The sequence below is a fragment of the Astatotilapia calliptera genome, chromosome 17 (assembly GCF_964374335.1).
Source record: "Astatotilapia calliptera chromosome 17, fAstCal68.1, whole genome shotgun sequence".
Taxonomy (NCBI): Eukaryota; Metazoa; Chordata; class Actinopteri; order Cichliformes; family Cichlidae; genus Astatotilapia; species Astatotilapia calliptera.
This window is the reverse complement of record NC_137438.1, coordinates 18,190,047-18,199,797: the sequence shown is the minus strand read 5'-3', so window position 1 is coordinate 18,199,797 and position 9,751 is coordinate 18,190,047. Positions and strand designations below refer to the sequence as shown.

The 9,751-nt window shown below is 37.8% G+C and overlaps 1 long non-coding RNA gene across 1 annotated transcript; it reads left to right on the top strand.

Annotated features, from left to right (window-relative positions):
- Positions 1-415: 415 nt before the first annotated feature.
- Positions 416-3,816, top strand: LOC113037020 (uncharacterized). Its single transcript, XR_003274542.2, has 3 exons — positions 416-575; positions 1,701-1,835; positions 3,120-3,816. It is a non-coding gene; the product is annotated as an uncharacterized LOC113037020 (long non-coding RNA).
- The last annotated feature ends 5,935 nt before the right edge of the window (positions 3,817-9,751 follow it).

Here is a 9,751-nt window from a genome sequence, read left to right as displayed (position 1 = left end):
GGAAACGATGATAAGGTTAATGGCTGTGAGTCTGTCAGCTGATGGGCTTTTCCTTTCAGTATTCTGCAGCGAAGAGCAGAAGATATCAGGACAAACATGAAAAACTCCAGATATTTATCTCTCACCGAGCGCTGCTCATCAATGAAGATTCCTGATTTTAAATCTTAAACTAATTTTAACAGATGCTAAACTGATAAATTAAACAAATCAGAGTTCCACCTAACCACTCACAAGCATTTCAATGCGCAATGACTTTAATACATCTTCCAGCTGTGACTCCTAATTTTCTAATATGTTGTATTTTTATATTAGAAATGTTATGAGATTCAATTTACCCTACACTGTAAAAAAAATCCGTAAAAATACAGTACAATCTACTGTATAAACGTGAAGGAATTTTCCGTATTAGTCATTTACAGGTATTTTTCTGTATTTCTCAACTACTGCAATGCATTGTTGGAAAAAGAACCTGAAAAGGAGGGAAAAGTAAGCGCAAGAGCAGCCATTAGGCTTCTTTCAGGCTTCATCTGGATTTTGGATTCTGAAGTTGGAGAAACTGCCTTCAAATTTCTGTGGTAAGTATTAAAACTCATGTTTCGTTTTATTAAAATAATGTTTTTCAAAAGACTCCGTGTTTTTATTTAGAAAGAATTGTTAATTTATTTGTTAACTGGTTTCGGCTGTCTCCAGACAAGTCAGGAATATTTTGCTGACTCATTTTTTAAAATAATTGTTATTTAGGTTTAACATGACTTAAGCTTTATTTTAATTAATGTTAAAATAATTTTTACTGTGATACCACCAGTTTTGCCCTTCAGTGGCTGAACCAGTTTTCATAAATATTATAGTTAGCTGTCTGTGTCTCTCTGGGTATTACACAGCTGTGACTGCTAACTAGCTAATTAGCGAAAGTCAGCGATGTGGATAACTGGGGAAAGTGAGAACTTATGGTCCTAGAAATTATTCTAGGACTCTCATAAGTACTGTATCAATACCCGTGTTTTACAGTTGGCTCTACTGTACACTTTAAAGGGTTTCGGGCAAAGTTACACTAACCCTAGTTTAACCCTCAGACCTTCCTGGCTGACGCTAGCAAATGCTAATGTTAGCCTCTGATTTGGGCTGCTAAAGTAAAGGCTTTTAGCTAGCTGACCAGCATAGATTATTTCGGTGGTTAACAGGCTGTAGTGGTAAAATTATTGAAAGTATAGTTTCACCTCAGCACATTTACAATTACAGTATGTCTATTTTGTAGCACATAGAAATGTTTAGTTAATATTTACAGACAGACACATTTTCCCTGTAACTGTGTTTTTACTCCAACATTTGTTGAAAATGTAATTTATGAAATGCTGAGCAGCATTTCTTGTATGTGGAATATTTTTGTCACCCTACTGTGCTAATGTGATTAAATACTAAAAATTATTACTAAAAAAATTCAATAATAAATCAATAATAACTATTTCTTGATTGAACTATAATGTAAGCGCAGTGCTGGTGTGCAGGGGCTCTATATGCCTTGTCTATATCAAGCTTTTAGCCAAATATAAGCAGAGATATTTGTATCTTTCTTAAAAATCCAGATCCTTACAGATTATTTGAGAAATGGATCAACAGCTATCACTACTTGAAGCACTTTAAGTCCTGCAGTGGAAAAATATCCCTTATTTCACCTTTGATCACACACTTTGGTTTTCCAGTGCAGAGCAATGGCCAAGAAAAGGAAAGACTTCCCCGAGTGAAAAAAAAGATGAAGATACAAGCTGGTGATGATCCAGAGCAGCTGGTCTCAGGAAATGAAGAAAAACCCTGATCACCTTCTCTACAAACACAAGGTGAGTTTAATGTTGTGGTTGATTTAGTTTTTCAAGGTATGTATGTTACTTTAATTATAAACTGCTTTTGTTGCAACAGAATGGTGTTATGTGTATGCAACTCTACGTGAATTATAATCCTTTGTAGGGCTGCGTGATATGACCAAAATCTCATATCCCAATATAAGACGTATCTCTCCTGATAACGATATATATCACAAAATAGTGCATTTTCTGTAAATTCTGTGATTCTCGGGCAACTCGACTTATGTGAAATGTTTTCAGTTGGGCGTCGTGTACCTGGAGTCGAGTGTTTTGACCGATGCATGAAACTATACATTTTTAGACATGAGTTTAAATGGCCGCCATTTTCTTTCTGAGTATTTATTAGACGGCGTGCTGCAAGGAAAAGCCTGTTCTAACGTTTGAGTCTAAGGATTATTTTGAGCACCTGACGACTCTTTTTTGCTTTTCATTCGTAAACTCTCTCGAAACTCTTTCATGTGATTCTTGTGTAGGTGGTTAAAGAGGTTTGTCGTGTTCGAGTGGTGGTGGGGACCAGTTTGTGGCATAATTTGCATAGTACAGTTTTCTGGGGCGTGTCAGACTTTTCATAACCAAACCATGTCCATGCTACAGAGGTAGCCCCTCATTTAACAATAAGGTCCTCGATTTCTTTTGACTGGTCCTTCTGGTTCTGCCTCATCCTTGCTGGCCATGCTGGTATTCTCTGTGCCTTCATCTGCGTGGTGACTGTAAGCGCCATTTATAGTTACTTGATGTTTTTATTTGAGGTCATTTGTTTGATGCATATTCTGAAATTTTATGTTTGAGAATAATGTATATCATTTCAGTTTAGTTTGAAAAGTCTCAACAGAAACTTGAGCTTTATTGTGAAAGGTTTATGTGGAAAATAAACAAGCGGACGGCGGAGCCACACGATGGTTTTATCCTCATTGTTGGTAACGAAAGTACGCGTAAAAACAGTCACTTGTCCGTCCATAGTGTGGTTATTTTAAGTATAAGAGAAGGAGAGAACTTTAAGAAATAATATAGCAGCTACAGTGACCATCAAAACCATGAAAAAAATATTGCCGTAAACAGTTTATTTTGCAACACCACAAAACAAAGAATAGTGTATAATATGAAACGATAGACATTTTTATATCGTAATCTGATATATATCGTCATATCGCACAGCCCTAATCCTTTTTTTGTTTATGTTGTTTATGCTCTAGGTAAAAAAAAAATTATAAAAATACAAACTTTTTAAAAATGTCTTGTTGTTTCTCTTTTTTTCCTCAGAATAAATTGCGACTAGTCTCAATGGCTGACACGGAGGAGCAACACAGCGACACGTTAACTCCGACTGCTGCAGTTCCTGTATGAACTGAGCAACTCTTAAAATCCAAGGAAAAGCTGAGTGTATTTTACTTAAAGCTCAGATGGACCTTGATGTACTAACATGCAGGCTGCATTCAGGACTTTGTCACACTGTTATATGAAGAGCGGTAACAAGACTTTGTAGTAATTTGTCTTACTATTGTCTTATTTGTTGTGATTTAGGGTCTGTGTGCACAAGCAGAGGTTTTTGTTTGTAACTGTAACCTCGTTTTCAGAGCCTTGTCTAACATTTAATGGTCATGAAATATGTCAGACTTTTTCCTCTACTTAACCAGCTTAGAGAATTTGAACACCGTGGAGAAAAAGGTGTGCATTAAGGATTTTGAACTATGATGTTTAAGTGTTGTCACTGCTGAGGATTCGTGGACACAGATCCTTATTCACTATGCTGCTGTTTACAGTTTAACTTTTCATCAGAACAAGCACTTCTAATTATACTTTGCTCCTCACTGACAAAACAAGTCCCGTAAATACACTTTTATCTTTAAGTTTGGGACAGTAATCTGTCTTAATTTATTATGTGTTGTAGTTATCATATGGGGAAAAGTCCTGTGGTTATCCATCAGTCCTGTTCGAATAAACCCAAAGTTCAGGAACATCTTCTTTAGATCTGTTCAGTTGTATTCATGTGGCACCACTTAAACAGTCAACAAATTTTGACTCAAGTATGTTATATTGTAAGGTAAAGAGCCCAAAGAGTTAATCTCAGACAAATGTTCACACAAATGTGAATTACATTCACTTCATTAATGAAGTGAATGTAATTCAGTAATCAAAGGTGTTTGGCTATAACTGACTACATGTGTATACTGTATCATAAGTGGACAGAGATGGATGTAAACCGCACCTTAACCATTTGGCTGAGGCAAAACTACCACAAGGCAGTGATTCTAACTAAAAGGTACTCTGGATATTATTAAATGTGAACATGTCGTTAAATATGACATTTTTTGTTTGTCAGGTGTCCTGTTTGAAGAAAACACTTGGTAGCCACTTGAATGAATGTAAATAAACACATTTACATGAGGGCAACCTCATTTCAAGGAAATAAAAATGCTCAAATTTGAAAGCTTGTGAGTTATTTTGTTCATGTATCAGCTGTTTAGTAGTTTTATGACAAGATGGATGCTGTCATTATATTTAAGTATAGTGTTTGAGTTAAGGAGAATAAAAGAATATTTAACATTAATTGTACCAATGTTGTTGTGTACGAAGCACAAATTAATTTAAGTTTTAATTTATGAATATACTGTAAATCTACAGAATTTTCCGTTTTATCATTTACAGAAAGGTCCGTCAAACCGCCGTAAAAAAACAGAAAATGTACTGGCAGAAAATTACCAGGACATTTTCTGTTTTTCTACGGAATATTTTTTTACAGTGTAGAACTTAAAACCACAATGATGCTGTGCATGTCTGCAACATGTAGGAAGGTTTTCTTAAGTTTGACCTTTTGTTGGTGATGTGAGCAACATGCCCGGGCTCGATAATCATGATATCAGGCATGATGGTCTTTTGGTTTTTTGGTTGTCGTAAACACGTGAAGCTTCACTGGCGCCAACCCAAAAAACCTGGATCTGAATACCTGTGTCCTCAGACAGCTCATACCTGCCAGCACTCCAGCTGAACTCAGACACTGACTCAGTTGAATGTTTTGATTTCACTGTCATTCTTTCATCCAGTTTCATATTCATTTGAGTTTTCTTCAGTTTTTTTATTTGGTTCCTGCCTAGTTTTCAATTCTTTTAGCAAAGAGTTTCCATTTCTGTCTCAGTCTTGAGTTTCATATTTACATTTCTCTTTCAGTGTTTAGTGTGGTTATTTTGTTGTTTCCTGTTTTATTTTGAAAGTGTCTCCAGTATCTTGTTTTCAGTTTTATGCCTCATTCGTGACTTTATTACGTTCATCTGTTTCTCGTCCCCTTCCTCAGTGTGTGTGTGTTTTGAGTGTATTTTTGTGTGATTTTCTATTCAAACTAACTGATTCTAGTTGTGACATTCAGAAGTTTATTTTATAAAACCCTTTTAGCCTGACTAATATGTGTTCCTTTATATTTCTATAAAACCCCCAAATGCCAGGGCAGCTCAACTATAAGCATTAACAAACATAAATGGGACAAATGTTAATATAACATAGCAGATGTGATAAACTTTACAGCTGTACTATCCTGTCATCTCAGTTTTAGTCTGATTTTGGTCCTCTCATGTTTTACTCTTAGTTTTATGAAGTAAAGAGGTCCCCTTTCACCACGTTCAGAACATGATCTCTCCTAACAAAGCTGACAGAAGCTATCAGTACCCATGAGTTTGCCTCTGAGCTGTCATTGTCGCATGACTGTGTTAGAGAGCAGAGAGCAGATTTTGTGGACTAAAAAATCCTCCTGCTTCTGGTTTTTGCTGCAATAATGCTCTTAGGCTAAGTCTGATTATTATCACACACTGATGTTCAAATCTAGACCAAATAAAAGTTTTGATATTGTGTTTCTGGCTTGTTGCAGGTTGTTTGATTCCAAGTGTTCCCCATTAAACACTTCCTGTCAGCCATGAGCCTGGCTGGGTTCAGGACCGGCCAGGCTTCACTGGGTTTGCAGTGCTGACAGATGGCCGGTCCCAGCCTGGCCTGAGGTGGACTGTAAGATAAACACAACATGCAGCTGAGTTCAGATCTGTTTGAGCTTCTGCATGTTTAAAGACTGAAAGGCTATCAGAGAAGCTATCCACCTATGACTATGAGTTTTAACATAAAGTTTTAAGTAATGTTTTTATTTTTAGTCACAATCTTCATTTTACTGGTTTAAAAGACTAAAAATAATTATTTTTATAAAGATTCACTGTCTGCAAATATTGTGCCAGTTAGTTTGCTGTAAACTAAAACTGAAGCACCAACATATAGTACCTTTTATGTCCAGCAGAGGCTCTAGATCACAGGTGTCGAAGTCCAGGCCTCCAGGGCCGGTGTCCTGCAGGTAGATGTGTCCTTGATCCAACACAGGTGATTAAAATGTCTAAATTACCTCCTCAACATGTCTTGAAGTTCTCCAGAGGCCTGGTAATGAACTAATCATTTGATTCAGGTTTGTTGACCCAGGCTGTTATCTAAAACCTGCAGGACACCAGCCCTCGAGGCCTGGAGTTCGACACCTGTGCTCTAGATGGTGATGGAGGCACATCTGTAGCTGCTAGCTGTCTGCTAGGCTTCACCTCAGCTAATCGGAGTCCCTGAACCCGAGTTGGTTCCCAGTCCTCATTAAAAAAAAATTGTGTGGCTTTTTGAGACTTTTCTGGAGAATATGAAAGTTTACAAACTGAATTTGTAAACTCTTAAGTCACTGCTAATCCTCATTTATTGTCCAGCAGGGAGGGACTCCTCTGAAGTCAGACTTAACAGAAGTCTGAGTTTATGGTCTCAGGTGCCGGTTTCAGGTCTGCCTGAATAAAACAAGTTACTTTTTTAAATTTAGGTCCCATCACAGTTGGAGAGGAGCAGGAAACTGACGCCACACTCGTCATGCCCAGTTTCAAAACTCCAAGGTGGCGCTCAGCTCCAGGCTTCATGATTGGTGACGTCACACGGCTATGTCCATCTTTTATATACAGTGTATGGTTCAAATCTCTTGTTATGTTTTGCGTTTTTATATATCTCTGTGCTCATGTGCTGGTGTTTCTCAGAGGTTGTTCTTAGTGGTTTGTTTCAGTCTTGGTCTGACTGTAGTTTTTTTGTTTGTTTTTAATGCCACTTTGCATAAACAATTGAAAAACAAGTGCAATTACAGCTTTGCAGTTCTGGATTTCTTTGTGGTATTTTTCTTTGCAATGATTGAATTTTTTTCTGTCTGTTTCCTCCCATTTGGGTCTGTTATTTGTACTTTGTGGTAAATGTATTTGTAGTTTTCATTTCTTTTGCAGCCATGCCTCTCTTAGTTGTCTTTGTGGATCCATCTTACCTCTTTTGTGACAATGTATTTCTTCTGTTGTCTCTTTGTGTCGCGTCTGTTTGTTGGTGTAATAACTTTTTAGGACTTTTTATGTTTTTTTGTGGGTTTTTTTTATCCTTTATGCTCTTTATGCAGAGCTTTGTGTTGTTGAGTCTTTATGTTCATTTGACTGACACCCGAAGAACAATTGTTGTTCAAACTAAAGCTCTAGCCTTATGAAGTGAACATTAAACTGACAATGTGAAACATACTGGTGTGGGGGGAATGCTGCTGGGGCTGAGCTGGACCTTGACATTTTTCCCATGCTGGCTGTGGTCCTGCAGACTGATAATAAAATCTCAGCACCAGCAGCCGGCATGTATCTCAGGTCTGAGTCCATTCAGAGAGAGTGGAGCTTAAAAAACTTGCAGTAGCCTGGAATAGTAAAGCAAGCACAGAGAAGACTTCAAGAGTCTTGCCGCTGAGCCGTGAAATGAAAAGTAGCAGCTGATGTAGCAGACCTGGCCGGGGTGGGGGAGGGTATCAGCAGGCAGCCGAGTGTCGAGGGACGGACGAAGGGAGTGAGCTGCCTGTGAACTACAACCAGGAGTGCAGAAAGCTGCAATTCAGCCGGGGGCACAGCAGGTGGTGCTCTGAAACAGTCGAAGATAAACAGGAGCGAATGGAGCTAAAATGATTCTTTCCACCAGACAAAAAAAAATTCCAATATTTATTTAATTTCACTTTCAATGTTTAAAAATCTAGCATTGATAATGTGTCTGACGTAAACTGTAGTACGACATTCAAGGTTTAGTTTCTCTCACAGTGAAGCTAATTTTCCCCATAGATACTCATGCTCATGCTGATTGGACAGTTAGACTGGCAAAAACTCCAACAGATGTCAGGAGTGTAGTTAAAGCCCAGCAGAAACTTTCATGTGTGTAGAAGAAGCAGCTGGTTTTGCTGGCTGAAGTTGATGTAGGTAAAAGTCACAAAAAAGCAATATCATTTTGTCAGGGCAAGCAAGGTGTTCTGTACTTGCCCAGTGAAGTCTAAATATTTGCACAATTTAATACCTAAAAAAGTGTCATCTATTAACATCTACTATAATGTCTTGGCTATTGTCTGGGGAAGGAAGCTGAACTCGGTTTGACGTGGAACAACTGGAATCTAAAGTTTCTGCTGAGTTTGTGTTCTGTTAAAAAAACAAACAGTCTAGAGCTTGTCACCCTGAAAGATCAGCAGCATTTTCTGGTTATTGTGGATAAACCTGTGGACTTTGATGGGAAACTGACAGGGCATTAGCGAGCTATACAAGCAGCTGCTAGCTTTTACATTTCAAATCTACTTATGCTTTAAAAAAATATCCTGAACCGTCAGGTAAACTGGAACAGGCCCACAACAAATCCAACATCTACATCATTATGACGTCTTGCTTTTAGCAGCACAAAAACTTTGCGTTAAAGCACAGAGCAAACTTCAGACTGCTTCCTTTTCTTAACTGCCACCACATTCTCCTTTAAAGGCTTGCAGACAGAAACACGTGAACCCACACCAAGTCTAATCTACCTCATCCAGGAGAAAAAATACTGCCCAAACTCTTTTTGCCTCTTAATAACGTCAGAAAGTGATGATGACTGTAAGGGCCCATGACTGACAGGGGCCCTACAAAACATAAACTAGCCTTTTTTAAATGAAAATTTTTAACCTATCGCCATAAAATAATGTTTGCTTGTTTTATAAACACGTGTGTTTCCCAGCATTAGTTTTCTTTTGTTTTTGGCAGCAAAAAATAAAAAACAACTCAGCCCCTTACCCCGCCTCCTCCCTCCTCATTTGGTTTGGTCCAGGTGCGCTCTTAGGTGATGCTGAGTGGTAAAACGGTAGGATGGCTCTATTAAAAGGTGAGGTGAGGTTTTAAAAAAGAGAAAAGAGTATTTACTGGTATCCTAGCATTAGCTAGCTTACTTCATTTCTAACAGAAAATAATGTGTTTGTGTTAATTAGCCAACATTCACTCTTTGCACATATGTGAACTCACCTGCTGACCTGCTGCCAGGCCACACAGATGACACCTCTGGGTCACACCCACTCACAACTCCCCACACCCACACTGCTGACACTGAACCAGCCCACTGATACCTGAGGTAGCAGGTGGGCTTAGTAAATGTGTCTGAGGGAGGTGCCTTGCGAATTATATTATTTTTTCTAAACACTATTTATTTTGTAAGAATATCATCATCATTATAACCAACAAAAACAGAGTATTTTTGGAGAAGTGTGTGATGCTCTGCATATATTTTGCATGCTGCCTGTGACTGTTACAGGTGGAGAGCTTTCAGTAAATCCGATTAAAACTTGTCTGAGCTCCACCTGGTCTCAGGACAGATATTTTTGTTGGCTTTACTTTGTTTGAAAACTCATACCAAAACTATTATTTAAGTTTTATTTGCCAATACTTAACATTATAAATAAAAACGTTTAAGCGGTAAAAAATGCACCATTTTATAGATCAGAATTTATACTTACCTTCTTCCAAAAATTAACATATGTTTTATTTGTATTTGTTGTAAAGTGCCAGTCAATGTGGAAAAAAATAACGTTATAATTGAAAATATTC